Here is a 22,410-nt window from a genome sequence, read left to right as displayed (position 1 = left end):
CTAGAGATGATAAGCTTGATCTAAAGGAGAAAAATAGTTGCAAAATGTCACAATACACGTAAACATGCGATTCGTTGCTTCTATGTACCACTAGATTTGCAATAACCCTATCCTTTCTTGCTAAAATTCAAAATGCATGATAATTTGCAGAATAACTTTCATAGGGCCTACTAGGACTTACATCAAAGAATCATGCCCACAACCTTTTTGTCTACGCTTTAGAATCTCATGCTTTGATAAACCATGCAACCTTTCCTAAATGTAACTCTTGATGAATGAATTTTTTGCATGATGAATATGCAACAACAAACCTTCTCCTAGCTACAACGTAGTTAATGAAGTTCATGCAAAACTAAAGTTAGTGTTAACTTATTCCATTTCACAAGCACATGCCACGTGCAAGTCTATAGAATCATTTTCATGCTCTACTATTTCTTTTTGGATAACATCCTATGGGTGTTAATGACTTTTCCTCATGAATCATTACAAGGAAGATATTGCCTAAAATGTGACATACGCTTATTCCTTCCATGTCCAGTCAAAACTACACTTAACAATTTCATTCCTTTGCCCTAAGTTATAGGCGTTTAGACTCATTATTTGGAAATGCACCAAAAATAGCAACATGCAGCTAATCTCTTAAGACGGACAACTCTCGAAATGCAAATGATCCAATTTTATGACATGCATCATTCCTTATCTATCGTTCAAAGACATAATTTATCAAATGTACTTTTATCACTATTATTTGAACTAATGATAAGCAAGAAATGCATTATCCCTATGCTAGGTGAATTAGAAACATGCATAAGTGCTTTTAAGCATTTCTTTATGTGGAAAATAAATTCGTGGCACCTAGGCTTATGGATCCGCGGTGATGTCCATGTGAATGTTAGGGGATGAACATCCCACAAGCACGCCTTGCGACTTCTTGGGAGCCATCATTGAGGACTTGAACTCCGCGGATTACCCTCACTTCTACACGTTCTCCGAACAGCCTCAAGATTTGCCTTCTCCCTTGTACACAGGAGATTCCTTCACCGAATCGCGGATCTTTAAAAACGCGGGGCTTGTGGGATTTGGGCTTATGGAAAGGCTTGTGGGAATAGAGCTTTACGAATGTGGGTTGTTAAACACCCGGGGTGAAATCCGTGTGCACAAGGCCTAAAGTAGCCTTATCCTTAGAAGGTTCTAAGAAAGCTTCTTCAACCTGTCTCACAGATGTGACATGGGGAGCAAAGGGCCAATGATTGGAGAATAGGGAATGATGACGAAGAGGGAGGTGATTAGGATGATGGTAGGAGGGAAAGAATGGCGGCGGCAGCCGTATGAGGGCGGCGTCTTCTTGGCAGCGGTGTCTCCAGCACGGCGGGCTATGGCAACATTCTCCTCTTTCCTCCCTTCACAATCGTGAAGCACGGCAGCATCTCAGGCTCCTCCTCCTCCCAATCCAAAGCTAAGGGGGGGTTTTTATAGCTTAAAGGGGGAAGACAGAAGCCACCATGTGGCTGGTTGAATGGCTCTCCCCCCATACACCAACTTTAATATATCACCTCATTCTCCCATTCCCTTCCCTCGAGCCATGCATCGGTTGGGGGAATTTAAATTTTTTTTTCTTAATTTGCATCATTATCCATTTTTCCCCCTTCCAAAAGGGTGTTTCCCCGTAGTTATGCAGTCTTGAACCCCCGAGCTGGATTTTGCAATGTGGAGGCCTCATCTTTGCGCGTGCAGGGTACAGATTCAGCTGCCGATAATTACGATGCGGAAGATAACCTTGCACAAGTATTACGTGGCGTGCGGGGAGTCAAGTTTAGTAATATTTTTGAGTGGGAATATTACAATTCTTGTATCACCAGAACTTATAATCTTCCCAATGCTAGACTACAATGCATCCTTCAATGTACATGTCTTTATTTTATTATAATAGTCTCTCATGAATCACCGTGAGTTGTATGGACGAATCCAACCTCTTGCTATGCAAACTGTGCATATTGTAGCCAACACAAAGCTTAGATTCCGAGGCATTATTAGAAGCATAATGGGGCCTAGATGTCTTGTTGAAATCAATGCATCTGTGAACCCATTCATCCTTCCCCTCATAAAATACAACTTAAGTCTAGATGTGTTCATCTTTGTACTCTACTAAGACAACATGGCATTTCCAAGATTCTTTGGGTGCAATGGAAAAAATGTAGTGGATTTTTTGGACAACCTTGAGATGGCCTTCCTTGTCTCTTGGAGGGATGATAAAGCATTAAAGTTGAGGGCCTTTCCTTTGGTGCTCAAGGAAGAAGCTAGAATGTGGTTTGAAACTCTAAATCCGGCCCAAAGAGCTGAATGGGAGGGATTGAAAGCAGCTTTCTTGCAGAGATTTCAACAAACTAACTCAACTGAACAGTTCTGGCAACAGCTTTTGGCCCTCCATCAAATTGATCCTTATGGTTATGCAACTTATGAGGAAGGGTTTTTGAAGCTTTGGGGGCAGTGGTTAGACTCATTGAATCCTAGTGAGAGAGCTCCAAATTGCCTTCAAAAGGATTGATTTATTTCAGGTTTGTACCCCTTGCTCAGGGAGAAGGTAAAGGTGAATTTCCAAATACTTTTGAAGATGCTTTGAGAATCACTAGGGAAAATAATCGAAAGATTTTCTACCAAACCCAAGCTAGCCAAGCAGTTTTGGGAAACAACATCACAACTATGGAGGCCTCTCAAGTTCCCCCAAATGTATCTAATGTATCAGGCCTTGTTAGAGGTCATAAAGACATAATCCAATTAATAAAAAATCTTACTAATCAATTAGAGGGTTTGAGAGTGAATCTTGTGCAAGGTGCAATAAGACCTATCGAGGGGAATGGTGGGAATCGACCACAAATGTGGTGACAAGCAAGGGAGATGTTGTGTTACAACTGTGGAGAAAATGGACATGGTATGTACAACTGTCCTCACCCTATAAGATATGATCACCCTGCCAGAGGTCCTCAACAACAAGTAAGCCCTCCTTATTCTAGGACTCAAGAGCAAGAGCAGTCACGACCTGCAATTTTACAACCACCTTATGTTCAAGCTTAAACCCTTGCTATTCAACCAAATGTTAATGTCATAAAAATAGAGGAGGTAGTCAGGGATAGAAGGCTCTAAGAGGAAATAGCAAGAGGTAAGATGAAGGTAGATGTAGTAGAGACCATGTCTATCAAGCAGGTATGTGTCCAAACTGAGGCAAGCAAGAAAGCAATCAATGAGGCAAGTACATCACGGGCACCTAGAGATGAAGGGAAGAAGAGAAAGACTCGAACTAGGTCTAAAATTGATATCTGTGACATCCCTTTGGGTTCTCGAATACAACCTTATGATCTGATAGCAGACGTGAGCTCTCAAGGGCCAAAAATTACTTGGACACAACTACTTCATGCCTCTCCAAAGCTACGACAACAATGGTAAAAAATGTTAAGCACAATGGTAAGGCAAGGTAAAATGGTTAGTCCAATCAAGGCATATGGCCTCAAAGATATAGTGCCTTTAGTGGAGGCTCAAATCAAAGGTCAACGGATTCGAAAAACATACATCGATAGTGGAGTAGAGGTTTGTGTCATGACAGAAAAACATATGTCGATAGTGGGCGTCACCTTAAAGAAACCTACCTCATCAAAAGACAAACCAAGAATCCAAGGAGAAGATGCGTGGGATGCTAGCCTAGAGAAGATGATATCCAAGGATATAAAGGATGAAGAAAGGGAGGGTTATGTGAATGTTCTCAAGAAGCATGCATCATTGTTTATTTCTGATTATACTCACATTACAGGTGTCAGTGCAATGAAGCATCACATCCAACTCAAAGAAGGAAGCAAACCTGTAGTACAAATATTGAGAAGACTAGGAGTTGTGCAACATGATGTACTGTTGACGGAGGTAAAGAAACTCTTGAATGTAGGATTCATATACCCAGTGGAAGATTCAGAATGGGTCTCCCCGGTAGTAGTGAGGCCAAAGAAAAATGGTAAGTGGTGAGTATGCATAGATTACAAGCCATTAAATGTTGCAACAAAGAGGGACTACTTTTCTCTCCCATTTCAGGATGAAATGTTTAATGAAGTGGCGGGACATGAGCGGTATACAGTGTGTGATGGATACTCTGGCTACTTCTAGATTCGCATTACAGAGGAGGATCAAAAGAAGACCACTTTCATCACACCATGGGGCTGTTTTTCCTTTCGAGTCATGCCCTTTGGTCTCTCAAATGCCCCAGCAACCTTTCAACGATTCATGAATATGGTCTTCCAACCCTACTTTGGTAAGTCCATAAGGGTTTTCATAGATGATTTTTGTATTTATAGCTCAAGGAACATACATCTACGCAAGGTTGATGAAGGATTTACTCGCTTAGCTAAGTTGGGTGGACAACTAAACAAGGATAAATATCACATTGGGGAAAGCAAGGTTACACTACTAGGGCATGTAGTGTCAATTGAAGGAATTGAGGTAGATCCACAAAAGGTAGAAAAATTGCTAGCTCTACCTTCCCCAATCTCCATCAAACAATTAGTCTCCTTCTTACAAAAGCTAAGATATTTGGGTAGATTTATACACTTACTCTCTTAGGCCATATATTCCCTGCTGCAACTGACATGCCAAGAAACACTTGTATGGAGTGAACAAAGTGAAGGACATTTTAAGGAGATAAAGAAAATGTTGGGGTCACTTCTTATAATCATCCAACCTTGTTGGGAAGAAACATTCTTTGTAAACCCTAGCATGGGAGAAGAGGCCATTAGTGCTGCTCTCGTACAAAAAGATCCAAAAACATCCTTCATGAGGCCTATGTATTTTGCCAGCCACCTCATGAAAGCCTCAGAGAATACTTACACCTCCATGGAACAACTAGTGTTGGCCCTCATGTTTGCAGTAACCAAATTTCGGCCATATTTTCTTCCAAAGAGGTTTGTGATCATCATTGTGGAGGATATGTTTCCCTATGCACTATAACATATGGAAATCTATGACAAAATAGCAAAGTGGGTGGTCTGACTTCAAGAGTTTGATTATACAGTACATGTTGAAAAAACAACTCAAGCATGCCTGGATGATATTTTTACAAACAGGTGCTATAAGAAAAATCTCAGGGTAAAAAGAAAGGACCCTCCACCACCCCCATCCATAAAGACTCTTGTAGATACTTATAGCCTCTACATTGATGGTGCATACAAGAGAACTAAGGATAAGGCACCCACAGGCATTGTTGTTTTCTCTCCTTTAGGATAGAAAATCTATGGTAAAGGAATCATCTTGGAAGGTGTCTACTCTAACAATGAGGCAGAATATCAAGCTTTAATTCATGGTCTTTATTGGTGTCTTAGTAATTGAATCGAGAGGTTGAATGCTTTTGGAGACTCCATGCTATTGGTAAGGCGAATGCAAGGTACATGGGCATGCAAAAATACAAACGTCTCTAGTAAAATGAGAGAGGCCAAATCTCTTATGAGAAGCTTTAGGGAGGCACAAGTACATCATGTGCCAAGAGACTAGAACAAGGATGCCGCCTATCTAGCATCATCAAAGCTGAATGAGTCAATGGTGGGAGAAATGGCTATCAAACCCCCACTTCAGCAAGGCAAGGAAGACTTAGAAGATATTCTACACCTCTTAAAGCAAGGAGAAGCTCCCAAACACCTGACTAAGGGAGAAAGGTTCTACAAGCCAGATTTACTTGGCCCAGTCTACACTGAGATGTCAAATATTGGTGTCAAACATGTGAAGAATGTCAGAAATCAGGACCACGACGGCTCATAGCAGAACCCCAAACCCCAATCAAGGTCTATGGACCCTTTGAGAAGTGGGGAATTGATGCCATAGGGCCTCTACCATGCACTCCATCAGGAAAAGAATATATTATCATGGGGGTAGATTATATGACTAGATGGGCTGAGGCTATGCCAACTAGAAGAATCACTGTTGAAGGAAGTGAGTAAGTTCATCTTTGACCACATTTGTTGTAGGTTTAGTACCCCTCTTGAGATACTATCTGATAGAGGACCAGGGCTTAGAGCTAATGTGGTGGGTGAACTCATGCAAAAGCTAAATATTCAACAACGACACTCTACCCCTTACTACCCTCAATGCAATGGATTGGTGGAGAAGGTAAATGGAATGATTTGTAAAATCATCAGCAAACAGGTACATTCAAGGCCCCAGGATTGGGACAAGCATGTTAGTGGAGCTCTATGGGCTTACAGAACCTCCTTCATAACCATGTTAGGGTTTGCACCTTTTCATCTAGTTTATGGACAAGAGGCTCTTTTGCCTATTGAGGTGAAATTAGCTAGCCTTCGAGTATTAGGTGGCATAGTAGGCTCTCAAAAGGAGAAGTTACATCAAAGATTACTGGACCTAGAGAGGCTACAATTGGATTGTGAAGAAGCCATCAACCACTACTCCTAGGAAGTTGAGAAGCATAGAGAAAAGTTCAACAAGAAGCTAACAGATAAAACATCAAGGAGGGATCTTTAGTGCTTTGATATGACAATCGCTTTGATGAAAGAAAGGATGGCAAGTTTCTCTACCGGTGGAAGTGATCATTTCGGGTCACAAAAAATTTCAACAATGGCTCCTACAAGCTTCAAGACATTGAGGGAAAAGTGCACAAGACCAAGGTAAATGGATGGCGCTTAAAACCCTATCACATCAGGGTAGGGTCAGCTCAAGATATCAAAGAGTGTCTAGAGGCATAAATACCTCTAGCCAGGTTGGGGGGCTATATGATCCGAGAAAAAAAAAAATTGTCTAACACTTTGCTGATTTTTTGTACATTTGGAGGTTTGAAATAAATAAGAGGGTGGGAACAACCTCATGGGAAATCCAAGAAATCACTGGATGAAAATATTTCATGGACCAGTTTACCAAGGGGGGGTGAAGAGTAAAGATCAATGGAGGAAGGTGAAGGGAAAATGTGTACTGTGAAAAGAAAAGACATGAAATGGATTTGGATCCATCCAAAGGGCATGTGAGGTTCATGATATCATGGATTTGGAGCCTTATGATGATTCAAATAAATGGGACCCTTCTTGGAAGCATTGATGGAAGAAACATTAGGCCCATGATTTTGTAAGATTTTTCAAAAATACTTCCACTCTGATTCCAAAAAACTTTTCAATATGAAAGTTGTAGAGCGTGAGCTGAAGGTTTAGCTGGTATTTTTTTAAAATTTTTTGGAGCTACGAGATATGGCCAAAATGGTGGATGCCAACTTTTTCCAACTGTGGTGGAGACCACCTCCCAATTTTATACACACCCACACTTTCTTCCTCACACTTAACACTTCCATAAAAAATCATTCATTAGACTCTCAACCCTTTCCCCTCTCTTCCTCTCTCTCTCAAGCTAATAAACCATTAGAATTCCCCTCCTAAATCACCCTCAAATCATTCTTAATTAGTAGTAATGTATGAATTCTCACTACACTCTCTCCATTATTGCTAGATATGATCTTATTTTATGAAGATTCTCTATATTTTTTTATAGGAGAGCTCTTGGACTAAAGATATGGGGGGGAGAATGGAGACAACTTACCTATGATGGAACTTGGTTAAGTACAAATTTGGTCAACAAAACATCTAGATGGAGCTTCCACATTGGTGGAACCGCCTTAATGCAGCTTTGGTGGTGTTAATTCCTATTCTATCTTAACCTCCTCCCTAAACACCCTCAAGGATTATATAAAGAGGCCTTCTCCTTTGTAATTTGCAAGAGAGAGCCAAGAGGCCTTTTTCTGCCCTATTGAGCCTCCCTATTCTCTCTCATGAGCTTATGCAGTTCATTCCCTTACTATAGCTTATGCATGCTCTAGAGTGTAATAAGGCCATGCTATTGGTGTCATATTATTTATATTGGTTATGTCTTGAGGGTTCTCCATCTCTTGTGCCCTCTTAAGTTTTATTGATTCATCTATTTTTTGTGGTTCTCTCTCTTTCTCTCTCTCTCTCTCTCTCTCTCTCTCTCTCTCTCTCTTTCTCTCTCTCTTAGTTTTCCTCTCTTCTCCCTCACAAGATCCTCTCCCTCTTGTATAGCATCCTAGTCCTCTCTTCCATGACTAGGTGGTGCCCTTACCTCATTCAATTTGTGGCAGAAGGTAGTTTGGCATAGTATAGAGGCTGCCATACCGAATTTCCTTCGTTAGATATCATCAACACCCTGCCGATATAATGTGCCTGCGATTAAGGAAAATTTCAATGCCTAATGTTTAATCTTTTTCTTCTTCGATTTTGATAACCTAGCCTCAATCTCTCCCATGGAAAGATAGTGCATTATAGCAGCATACCAGGAGGAAGTAGATGCCGTATCAATTTTGAACAAAGTCTCCATGTCACTTCCTTCAACCACGATCTCTTTTGGTTCTTCGAAATCCACAAGACACTCTACAATGCCCTGAAGCTTCGGTGGCTCGCTGTTAATCTCATAATCAAATTCTTGAAAAGTGATTAATCACTTTGCTAAATGGTGAGGCAGTTGTAGCTTATTCAACAACAATCGAAGCCCTTCCGTCTTCGTATAAAAAACCACCCTCTCATAAAGGATGTAGTGCCTGAAATTTTTGGTCGCAAATACCATCAGAAGGCACAACTTCTCCATATAGGTGTAGTTAATTTCCAATATGCCCAACTTCAGACTAGAAAAGGCTCTCGGATGGTACCACTTTTTCTCCCAAATAGGTGTAGTTAGGTATAGACTAGTAAAAGCTCTCAGATGGTACCACTTTTCCTCCCAAATTTGAGCTAAACAACGACTGATACTATACATAGTTGCTACTAAAAATATATAAAACATTTTGCCCCTTTTGGTTGCTTTTAAAATAGGGACCTTGGCAAGCTCTTACTTCACATCATCAAAAGACACTTTGCAAGCATCACTCCATGTAAACTGACAGTTAAAGGACAATAGGTTTGTCAGTGGCAACGTTCTTTCTACCAAGGCATTGATAAACCTCCTATAATATCCTACTGATGATAGAAAGCTATGAACTTCCTTTGGATTATGTGGCAGACTCATGGCGACTATGACCTTGATCTTTTCAGGATCAGTCGCAATCCCTACGGAACTGACCACATGGCCTAACAAGAGCCCATGAGGAACTCCGAAAACGCACTTCCGTGGGTTAAGAGCTATGAAAATTTGTCTGCAACGCTCAAAACACTTGCACAAAATGATCAACTGTCTATCCCTTATAGCGGCTGCCCCCAGATCGTCAATGAATACTTTCAGCTCCTTTGGGGAGATGTCACCAAAGGTCTTGTTGGTTGTTCTCTACCACGAACCAGATGCATTATACAACCCAAATGCCATCACATGGTACACAAAGGTACCAAAGACTGTAATTAACGTCTTTGGTAGCTTGTCTTGCTCAGCAATCACCATTTGGTTATACCCTGCAAAGCAATCCATAAACGAATATATTTCCCTACCCGCTAGTTGATCCAAAATTTGGTCAATAAATGGCAACGGGTAGTAATCATTAACAGTCTACCTATTCAGCTCTCTAAATTCTACATAAATACGGATTTGATTATTATTATTCTTCTTAATCACAACTGGTGAGCACCATTTAGTATGTTGAACAGGGAAGATCAAACCCGCTTTTTGCAACTTTTGTAGTTCCTCGTACAACCCGTCCCTTCATTCAAAAGGCATACAGCTTACTTTCTGACATACAGGGCAGGTACCTTTCTTAATAGGAATAGTACGCACAGCTAGATTGGGAGGAATACCTTGAAGTTTGTCATAGCTCCAAGAAAAGATATCATGGAACTCTTGAATTAAGGACACATAATCCTCTCTTTCTTCCGAACTGAGCATGTAACCTAATTTAATTGGCCGTGAATCATTTATCGTACCAAGATCCATCTCAATAACATCCGCGTCTCTTATTCGATCATGAGACTCTATCAGCTCATTCAAGGTTATCTTGATAAATATCCTCTGTAGTGGACCCTTCCTTGGATCCATTGGTCGATGACATCTCACTACTAGATGGATCATCTATTGTTTCTAGTTCAACAGAGGATAGTGAAGCTCTCTCACTCTAAGGAGACTCAAGGTAAGCATCCACTATTACACGATGGGCACCTCAACCTAGAATCACTCAACCAACAGGTATATCAACTTGACAGTCTGTCCGTAGAATCCATGGCCTACCTAGCAAGACTCCATAGCTAGGACAGCATGCAAACCTTATCACCCTAAAGTCCAGATAGCATTCCACGCTCGCAACTGTAACGTGGACCTTAGTAATGCAACCTTCTGGTTGTCTTAGACTATCATCAGCTATCCTAAGAAGTGTGGAGCCATCTTTTTTTATCTCTAGACCTAACCTCTCCATCAAGTCTTAACTTATGATATTGACGGAGGATCTAATGTCCACGATAGCGTGCTCCACTAATATTCCATCCACATATGCTGGAACCCTAGGGCAATGCTTTTCAGCATGATCGAACCAATCTTCCCCCACTCTAGCTATGCCCAAAGGTTCTACTATATACCCTATATACAGGATTTTCTTGAATTCCTTGTGTACTCCTAGAGAAAGTTTAATCAATTGCAGGAGATTCACGTCTCGTTTGACTTCGCAAAGGGAACTTGCTAGATCAAAGTCATGATAATTAGCCAAAGTTCTCTTCTCTCGCCAAACCATTCTCTCCTTTGGTCTTTCAATCAGCTTTGGTGCTTCTTTTTTAGCCTTTACCTTCTTTCTTGGCAACCCTTTATCCTCCTCGGGATCAACTTTACTGCCAACAATCTTAACGGTCCACCTTCCATATCAGGATTCAGGACTCGCTTTTTCTTAGTATTTTTCTTAGGGCTTCCCTCGACAGGTTTTACAATTCTTTTGTCACCCTCTTTAATCTTTTGACCTCTTGTTACGGCTCGTAGATTAGAAGTTTCGGCATCATTGACACATATAGCCTCAATAATGCTAACTCCGGTGCCATGAGGTAACTCCTCTACAACAGCCTTTCCTCTTTGCAGTATTTGCCTTGGTCCATCATCTTGCTGGGGATTATTCCCTTGTGCGCGATGGTTAACTGGACTTCATTGTTTACTCCCTTGTTGAAGGGAACTCATCTTATTCCAATAGGTAGCAGCTAAGTGGCCAGACTTCCCACAAATATCGCATTTGATATTGGGGCGATTCCTAGGAAAATGTTGGTCCCCACTCCACTTACAGCTGAATCTTGAAGGGCCGCCCTCTTCAAGGCGTCGACTCCCTATCAAATTCTATTGCTTCTTAAGAAAATTTACATCCATAGCTATTTGTCAATACAATCTAGAGATCATATTGGTGTAGTGCTTTATCATGTCCTTAACTTCACCAACAACATTAGAAGCACTCGACTCATAGCCGCGATCGTCAGTCTGTCATCCCATGGGCCTAACCACTAGATTAGAAATTAGCCACCGCTGACCAACTGGGACAACATTAGGATTCATTGTTTGGTTTCCACCACTATTTAGTGAGGCTGCCTAACTAGCCATAGGCATAGTCATGCTAAGAGGAGCTGGTAACATAGGCAAATTCGACATAATAGTCCCTCTGCCACTCATATTTAACATGGGGTCCCCTTGACTCCCATTGGTCAAGGCCAAATAATTACCATTCCAATTTATCCTTGCTACATAATCCACTTGCAAGTGCGACTCTACTCCTTCTGCTTGGGTAATGGTAGTGTCAATATCGACCAAAGAAACACTACTCAGCTACACTTGGATATTAAAATCCAATCCACGTAAGAAATATTGCAATGTGCCACTGGAATGGGAATATAAGCGTTAAGTTTGCGAATAATTTGCTTTAATTTCTTGGCATATGTTTGGATATTCTCATTTGGCTCTTGGCATGTTACGTTCAAAACACGTAACCAATATTGTCCACCCTTCTCAGGGGAAAACTCCCTATGGAAAGCCGTAAAGAATTGGTTCATCTTGGATTCAATAATTGAACATAAGTGTTTCAAACTCCTTAATGTGGAGTTCTCCATCTTCATTTGGTAACCCATGGAAAATGGGCAACGGTGCTCCTAATGCTTGTAAATTTGGTGTACCTGCTAGAATTGCGATAGGTTGTGCCATGGCTACAATCGAATTGACAATAGGAGTTTGTGTAAGCAACACTACACTCCCACTTGTTGTGGGTTGATTAACTGGAAATAGAGAAGTACCAAAACTTCAACTTACACTCGAAGAGCTACTCGTAACACCTAGGTTACTAGAATCACCACCACTTATGTGTAATGGGCTATTCCTTTGAGAAGAATAGTGTCTTACAATCTCCAACCGCCATCTAGCCCTCTCAACACATTCTGCTTTTTGTATTTTGGCTTGATGGTCCTTGTTAGAGGACATAAACCAACTATTTGGTCCCTAAAAACCCTAGATTCGAGAACCACTTGGCAGTTCCCGGCAAACACACAACTAATGGGACCTAAAATGGGCCAACACTAGCCACTAGTCGGACCTCATGCATACGACAGACAATCCCACCACACGGCCTCGTGGGCTTGGAGCGTCTGAAACTCGCTTTTCACTAAATGCTTATGACGATTTTGTGTTTGTATTCAATATGTACTCCAACGTTCACCTTCCCATCTCCTCAGAGGGAGATCCCATAACATATAGTCATAATGCCTCGTAATACACACATAGGGAAGCACCTCTTGGCTGATTGCCGTGGCTCCACTGCGACTCTCCAAAACCTCAGGGATTAGCCCCAAGATGTGTCACTAACACATATAGCATTTGCAAAAACTCCACTCTTTCATAATTCAGCGTTCTAGGAGATTTTGATTTGCCTCACAAAACTTTCCCCAATGGAAACACCCGTCTAACCTACAGCTTAAGTTTCTTGTCCTCTCAGCGTTGGTGAAAGTTTATCAATCAATTGTAATGCATTCCAAGAGATACCACATGGCATGCTTGATGCAAGGTGTATGACAATTGTGCACAACCATTTTATGATTAAAAACAACCATGTGAGGTGCAAAAAATAGCCCTTTCATGATTTTTAACTAAGCGTTATGTACTGCCCTGCTTTAGGGACTAGCACCGGAACTTCCGTGCTACTAGTCACCTCTATTTAATTATGGAATGATCCCTAAATTCTATGCATAAAGAGGGAAATTAGAAATTTTAACTTTTCAGTAATTAGATCGTCACACAACCTTCATTCTCCCCTCTTCGTTTAGGTGTTGCTGCAGTGTATAGGTGTAAATGGTTGTTTTGTATCATTTTTATATATAAAAAACAACAAACACATACCATAACACAAAGGAAAAGTCCAAACAAAGGCTTAACCTCATGTTCAACCTTGCCAAACATTCACGCACATAAATCTTATTTTTCTATATTTTTTGAGCGCGAAATCCCTAATTTTCTCTATTTTTTACTATTTTTTCCTATTTTATATTCATGAAAAATAGGTATTTTCTGATTTATTTGTATTGGCTTATTAATTTGACTGAAACTTAACATTTTCTCTGATTTTATTCCATTTTCATTCATTTTCTCCAACTCAAAATTGAAAAAACCATTAATTTCCATTAAAAATGACATTTTACGGGTTTTAAAGAATTAATAATGACTCTAAATCATTATGGGTTCTGTATTTCTATAATTCCATCCCTCAAACATAATGTAAACAAGGTACAAACCAAAATTCATCGCATATGAACAACATTTGGACCATGAACAGCAAAAACAAGCAAATTTCTTCATAAAATTGGAGCATACTGCGTGTCTTGCGTGTTGCGGGTTTTTTAATAATTATTCTAGGCAACCCACAAACCGACTAGCAACCATTCTTCAATGCTGAACCTCTTTCTTCAGCCTCCTCTTCATCTTGAAGCAATCCGGACAAGCATTCTTCAGCCCCTCTTCTTCTTGATTTCTTGCACATGAATAGCGTCTATGCAGGAGAGAGAGAGGAGAGAGAAAGACTGGTTTTTTATCTCTTAATTCAGTGCATCATTTCTTGATCTTCTTGTGGAGATGGAGGGCGAAGGATAGAAGCATTCCAGGCCCAGGAGCATTCCTCGTGTCTCACCCGATCAAGAAATCATGATGGGGGCGAAAAAAGGGGGCACAAAAAACTGATGCCCCCTTCCCCCCCCATCGTTTCATTTCGTGGGCATTTTTGTGGCCTTAAGCTCTTTGAAGAGCCTCTAAACTCTAATCAAGTTATCTAGTTAATGCATCTTGCATTCACACTTTCGACAAATGGATTTTTCAGTTTTGAGGGGGCAAACGACATCGGAATCGAGATCCGTCTGGGACAGCTGGCTCCGTGGCATCAAAATCTACAAAGCTAAGCCCCGTCACGCTCTTTTCTGCTTTCGGATCTAGTATCTACTTCACAATCCCAAACCTTGCAGGGATTAAATGGGGGATCAAACGACCTCGGAATGAAGATCCAGGACTTGTCTTGGATTCCTGGCATCGTTTTGCATCTAGGAAAACTCTAGCTTGACCATCTGCCACCATTTGATTTCCATGAAAATAAGCACTAGCGCTTTAGGGACTTGCCTCTTAAAATCGTACTGATTGCCACTGTCTCCTTCAACGAAGTCTATTTTCCCCCGAATATTCGTAATTTTTTATTGTTTTTAAGCACTTCTTAGCATCAAAAAACATCTGTCAGCGAGCCATGTCTCCATGGATGCATGGTGCAACATACAAAAATAATTCAATTTCTCCTCCATTGTATCATCCATCCTTTTTTCTACCCCATTTCAAACCACCATATCTCCTATCACTCTATCATCATCCTTCATTGAGCACAATATATTGTTGTCTAAATCCACCATTGGTAGCCATTGTGAAATATGCACTAATGCCTGATACACCAACCAACCTTCAGCCATGCTACCTTTTGACCGAGCTCGTTGTCGCACAAATACTTTGAGGATTTTCATGAAGCACTCCGATAATAACATCCATCGCATATGGATAGGTCCCAGAATCTCCAATTCATCTACAAGGTGCACCAAGAGGTGGGTTTATATCGTGAGCATGCTGGTGAGCAAGTACTTCTCAAAGAGACAAATCGTCTCCATTGCTCCCCACCTTGCGAATTGAATAGAGGATGTCTTGATCTCCTTTTGCGAGATCATTGCACTAAATTTGACAACCTATAAATTGCCTTGCATATTTTTGGAGTAAGGCATTGTGCAATCGCGATCGGTAGTATAAACTACCACAAATGAAGAAGCATTATGACTACTGACTAGACTCCAAATAGCAAAATATGCAAGCCACTAACAATCCATTTGTATTATAAACCTGACATATCTTATGCCAATCGTCCAATTTTAGCCCTAATAGTTAGTCGTGTTTAGAAAAATTGGATCTGAGAGAACGCATCATACTCGTTGGAATGCGGATAGACCACCTGATAATTTACTTCACAATGCACTCTTCTTTAGTGGACAAAACCCAAGGAGCGCGAGATTGTTGCAAGCGACCATCAACACTCAACTATGGCCAAAGGGCCTCCATCTTGCCTACCTCCTTCAAATCCATTCGTGCCATTGCAATGTCTCTATTTTTTGTGATGTGGTCCCATAGTAAGGTGCCCACATTCTTGAAAATGTGCATGGGATCCAACAAGTGGTTGATCTGTAAGTGAGTCCGGGCAACTCGTAGAAAGTTGAGAACCATTGCATTCCATTTGGATGCGACTCAGTGTGGACCATTTTAAACTCATAATAGCTTTGGGCATTCATTCGTGTTGGAGGTCGTCCAAGAAAACCTTCCCTCAGTTCATGACCTTCCGGCAAGAAAAAGGCGTGTCCTTGATATACCACCTTCTTCATGGTTTGTGACCTTCAGGAGTCTAACTATGGCCCACACAATGGACATGTATGATAACCTAAGGTAACGAAACTTGTCCCACGAGACTTGTCCCAACACCTCTATTTAGTAAACAAAAACTTGAACGAGCTATGATAGATATGACTAAAGAGAACTGAATCCTACTTACCTGAGCACTCCTTGAATCCCAGAAAGTCATGCATGGTCCACATGAGAATGGCTTGTATATTGGCAGACCATCAACCATCACGCTTGCTCATATTTTCTAGGACGACCCCCTTCTCCCACAAAATCTTAAGCTCATCAACTAATGGATGTAGATATATATCCATATTCTTGACTTTTGTAGTGCCCAGGAACAAGCAAGCTAAGCATCAGGTGTTCTTTTTTTGTAGAAAGCCATAGCAGGATGTTGTTGTTAACAAGGACTATAGGCCACACATTGTAAGAAGTTGAGTGGAGACTGAATGGGTTCATGGTATCCATAACAAAACCAAGTCAAAGATTCCTTGGCTATCGTGCAAAGCTTGGAAAGCCAAAGTTAATGTGTCTCCATACACATAAATCCACTAATATTCGTTGGACTCCATCTATGGATCTATTCTATGCATGCCACATTATAAAGCTCGCCCTGCCCAACGTACAAAACATGTGACATATATAGGGGATAAGTGGAAAGTGTCTAAGAACTTTTTGAGGGATGGTTTGCCCTTGCAAGTCCTGTCAATACCTTTGAGCACAACACTTTAAATATGTCTCCATAGTCTCATACTCTCCTAAAAACAACACACAATTGTTGACACATGCATGGATGCTATTGTAGTCCATGCAAAGATTTCGTAAAATATATCGTGCATCATCAAGAGACTTAGGCATGGTATTTCCAAGTGGCAATATATGATACTTTAGCAACCTAAAAAGAAATCATAAAACACCTTGAAAAATCACAATTTGCTTTTATAATCGTGTCGAAAAGAAATCAACGAAGCATACATAGAAGGTACCTAAACAACTCGGTCACACTCCCATCGCTCCACCCATATTTTGCTTGCACACTTAGAAGTGCAAGCAACATCTTGAGGCGAGATACACGGAATCCATCATATAATGGTATGGATGCTTCCTCTCTTAATTGATCAGATGTCTTGACATCCATGGATATCAATGCATCGATCATTGCCTCTATCTCAGGCTCCAAGATTGTAGGAAAGTCTCTGAAAGGCTACCTATCTCCTCTGGTATTGACGGTATAGACTTGGTCGTGCCTTTCGAGTGGTGAATTGGCTCAGACACTCCATCCATTGCATGTCAACAGACTCTTCTAACAGGCTACAATAGGTGCATTCCTCCTTGGGGTGAGATGTCACCTCCCTGTATAAATATTATGACCGCATCTAATGTTTTTGTATATGATATTCAACTAGTTTGCAAAAATAATATAAGCATGATTGATACACATTTTTCTTACCGTTTTCTTAAAGTATGAGATTGCCTGATTAATGATCTCCGATTGAAACTCACCAAAGCATAGTACGTGTTCTATAAACAAGCGATGCTTTCATCTGATTGCCAACTTGCATTGAGAGCAAGGACACAAGACATGTTGATTAAGATACGCCTCGCGATCTTGAACATCACGATCATCATCATTTTTCATTTTCTCTATGTTACGACAAATAATTGGCTTTTGTTCTTATTCTCTTTTTCTTTTTTAATTTATTTAAGAAGGGTTTTCTTCTCTTGTAAGTCAATAAAATTAACATAAACTTAGGTCTTGGTTTTCTCCCCCTTTCTTTGCACATTTCTTTACACTCTTCATTTTATATTCTCTCCCCCTTGTCTCTCTCTCTCTCTCTCTCTCTCTCTCTCTCTTTGTTACCCTTCTCTTTGCTTCTCTCCACCCCCTTGTGCCTTCTCACTCATTCTCCTTTCTCCCTCCCTCTCTCTCTCTCTTTTCCCATTTCTTTGTTATCTTTTATGTTTATTGTCTCTCTCTCATTCGCTGTTTCTTTTCCTTTCTTCTCTCTCTCACTTCTTCTCTTTCTCCCTCAATGCACCTTATTCTCAAGAAAAACAAAAAAAAAAGAAAGAAGAACAAGAACAAGCGAAGAGGAGGATGGATTGTTTGTCTCCTCTTCACGACAAACCCTCTCTTTGTTTCTCTCCACCCCTCGTGTTTTCTCACTCATTCTCCTCTCCCTCCCTCCCTCTTTCTCTTTTTTGAATTCTTTGTTATCTTTCATGTTTATTCTCTCTCTCTCTCTCTCTCGTGCTCTCTTCCTTTTCCTTTCTTCTTCTCTCTCTCTCTCTCATTTTCTCTCTCATTTCCTCTTTTTCACCCTCAATGCACCTCATTCTCAACAAAAAAAAACAGAACAAAAAAAACCCAAGAGGGGGCAATGTGCTCACCACAAAGACCCGAGGATGGATTCTTCATCTCCTCTTTGCGACGGCCCCTCTTCTTTCTTCGTGCACTTCCTCATTTTCTTCGAAAATGGTGATGGCGGCAGTAGTGGTGGTGAGAAGCTTTCCTTCTCTCTCTTTCTCTCTTCCTCTCCCTCTCTCTCCCAAATAAACAATCTCTTTCACTCTCTCTTTCACTCTTTGCGGTAAAATTCCGTACTCGAGTTTCACCCACTTTTTTTCCTCTGAGTACCATAGCTATTTGCGTCACTATTTGTATTGAGGCTACTAATATACGCTGCAACTACCCATTTCTATGCCCCTATATCCTTGTAGTGTCCTTGTAATTATTTCTCAAATGGCTGTAAATGCTAGAATATATGCACATATGCAGTCCATCATGCATTTAATTAAGAATCGATTAGCCACTTCAAGTACTAAGAAGTCTTCGTATAAGGATGCGATCACATACTCCTTGATTTCCTATGATATACTTTTCCAATGATCTAGAACGTTGTACTTAAATATCTAATGGTATAATTTCCTCATGCATGCCATCACCCTCCTCCCCTCAATATTCACGATCGGGAGCTCATTTCTCTCATCCACTAAGTACCCATACCCTGGAGGGCTGGGTAAGATGTGTTCTCATTTTTTCCCAAAATATCTTAATTTTTCATGTTGCTATTGGAGTTGCTAAATGCATTCTAAATAGCATTATAATGTGTATCACAAGTAGCGATAGTTGTTGTGATGCTTTTTGCATCATAGATAGTGACGCTACTCAAATTTGTCAAAAAAAAAGGTCGATATGTCTTTGTGTCCTTGTAGTGCCACTTACCATCATCCATCCAATGAAGAATCAACCAACCACTACAGGTACCAAGAGCTCCTCGTGCAAGGATGTGATCACATACTTCTTGTATCCCTATGATGTGCATTTCCAATGGTCGAGAACACTGTGCCAAAGTATTTGCTAGCAAAAATTCCTCATGCATGGCATCACCCTCCTCCCCTCAATATTCATGATCAAGACATACTTTCTCTCATCCACTATGTAGCCATATCCTAGTGGGATGGGTAAGATGTACGCCTTTTTTTTCCCCAAATGATGTCACATTTGCATCACTATTAGAGTTGGAAAATGCATTGCAAATAGCATCACAATGTGTTTTGATGAAAATAATGATCGTCGATATGTCTTCCTGTCATTGTAGTGCCACTTAACATCATATAAATTTCCCCAATTTTTATGATCAATATCACCCAAACAATTAAAGATCAGTGTTAGGCATAAAAGTGAAGAAATGATCAATTCAAGGACCAATAGATCATTGAAGTTTATGGGTAATATACATATATGCAAGCACAATCCAAATCAATCCCAAAACAAACTATATATGCTCTTTCCATGAAAGTATCAATCCCAAAAAAAGTTAGAATGGCAGTATGTAGCATCTTTGTAAATTTAAAAGCTCAACAACAGAATGTAAGAGATGAGGAGGAGCTTGTGATGGAAAAGGAAGCACTACAAATTCATTAGAAAGAGCAATAAACAAAGAGAAAAAAGGCCATGTAGCATAGGTATAAGTGTTTTGCTATGCTAGAAAGTTATATTGGACTTGCATGTTATTGATGGTATGCACCACAAGAAGTCATGCTTATCTCATTTTTCTAGTCTTCCAAAGTATCTTGGTGAAGAAACTCTTGTTATGGGATGACTTGTGTACCATGGAAGAGTTCATCACTAGAAGATATAGGCCTTATACCCACATTTAAAGCAACAAAAATGCAAATAACAAAAATTTCCCTCGTCATCGTAAAAAGCGTCGTTATTGGCGATGCCATAGAATAGTTGGTATCACCGTCCCTATCAGCGTCGGTATTGGCGTCGATGTCAATGCGACGCTGATTCCGACGCCAATACCGACATTGATAGCGATGATTTGCGGCGTATATAACGATGCCAATAATGATGCGAGCAGTAAAATTTGCGATGCTAATAGCGACGGTAACAGGGAAAAAAAAAATTTATGGCAAGGCAGCGCACTGTGTGCTTTATGAGAGCCATACAAAATAGTTTCTGCACTACTGTGTACAATGCGCTTGCAAACAAAAACAATGTTTACTGAAATCATAAAACTGATACATGAAATAAATACATGATCTCATAATAAGCGATTGGTACAATCATGACAAGATATCACTAACACAAAAAATGTCTACATAGATTAGGCGACTCAAAAATAAAGGTGTATGAGCTCCAAGGCTCCAAGAGCGAGCTGTATATCCTCGTCCCCCGAAAGCTTGTCCCGCCGCAAAGGAGCATTGAACGGACTCTATAGAAAAAGAAACAACACATTAGTCCACCATACAATAATGCATTCAAATATCTCATGGTAACTACGGACAAGAAAGATGAGTGACTTACAGGGCCGCCGCGTCTATACAATCGGTCGATCAATGAAGTGAGACCATGGCTCTCTGCATATCAAGTCTCAAGGCCAATCGGATCGCAATTTGTAATGGAGTGCTACAAAGAAAACAAAATGCTAACTGTTAGAAACATGATTGTCAGTACAAAGAATATTTCAAAAAAATAAACAAGCAAAACAAAAGAAAAACTTACAAAGTCCTCCAAATATGTCATGTGGCCGCCACTCCCAAGATGATGGACCACTCTGGCCTCGAGTTGTGCCCTCGCCACCTCACGCTGCTGCCTCCAACATCCTGGAGAATCTGTAGCCTCCTCCCTCAGTTGGTGCTAGTCGTCTGCATCTAACCACTCGGGCTTTCCAGCCCCACTCTTGATTGCCTTGCGTGCATCGGATCGTCTATGTGACATGTAAGCACACATGCAATCCATCATCCAGCCCGTAGAGAATCTATCTACTGAGACTGACACCAGAAACTCCTTGTGCAAGGATGCTACTATGTAGTCCTTGCTCCCCTTCGGTATGTTCTTCCAATGATCCAAGACATTGTGCCGAAAAACTTGTTGGCACAACTCTCTCATGAGAGCCATCACCCTCCTCCCCTCATCATTCATGATGATGGCTTCTGACCTACTGTCGACTAGATATCCATAACCCCCTGGAGTCTGCCTAAGATGGGTCCTCTCCCATCTGCGTCCACGCTCCTGGGCATATTCAGGAGACCCTTGTGCATCCGGTGTACCGACTGGGGTAATATCTCTCGAAGTGGCACCCACAAGGGTGCCACCTTCTGACGGCTGAGGAAAACTTGGAGTAACTGAAGTAGACGTCTCCACAGGTGTGGCAAATTCCTGAGGTGATGCAACTCCAGCTAAGCATCCACCTGAGCCTGAGCCACGTTCCCTGGAAGGGCCATGAGAGCAAGGAGTCGCATCTGTATCCCGTGTCGACCTCGGGCTCACTACCTCTGTATCTCTGCAGCATCCCCCTGATCCCGATGCACTCCCTACCTCTAGCCCAAGTCGTGAGCATCGAGCTCGTCTGCTCGAAGTCGAAGCATTCGATCGCGCTGAAACAAATCTAGCAGAGCGCCCTGATGAAGACCGAGACAGCTCTTGGTCTGCCATCTCTCTGAATCTCACGATCTGGTCTAGAGACATGCGTATGAAGATGTCTTGTAACTCCTCATCGCTCATCCCTCAACTCATCCTGAAAATGTCACCTGCACAGATAAAAAATGATGTTACAATAATCAATTTAAATCTTACAAAGCACAGTAATATAAATCATTTAAAAAAAATCTCACTTAAAATACATATCTTATGTATCCTTATAAGCGATTGGTCAACGAATTGAGTAAGTGGATGCTCCAAGTATGAAGTATCCTATGGTCCCATGTTAATCTCCTGACACAACTCTGCATACACTGGAAGGTCGATAGACATGTCACCACAAAATAATGAGTCCACCTCATTCTCAAAGAATTCTTGGACTCCTATATTTCCATCACTGTTAGCCGATGCTGGCTCCAAGCTTTCGACGGCCTCCACCCCTTGCAATATCAACCCCTTTATTCGCATATTATCTTCATCTATGCTCGGAACATCGCTTTGATCATATACTCTCGCACTTCGGGGAGTTGAAGGTATAACATACCACCATCGAGGTTGTCGGGGGTTTGGATAGAAGATTACCTGTTCACAAACACGTACAAGAGAGTTCA

Source organism: Lygodium microphyllum, chromosome 16 (assembly GCF_053477565.2).
Source record: "Lygodium microphyllum isolate KBCC chromosome 16, Lygodium_microphyllum_v1.1.10, whole genome shotgun sequence".
NCBI classification, from domain to species: Eukaryota; Viridiplantae; Streptophyta; class Polypodiopsida; order Schizaeales; family Lygodiaceae; genus Lygodium; species Lygodium microphyllum.
Note: the sequence above shows the minus strand (reverse complement) of the source record.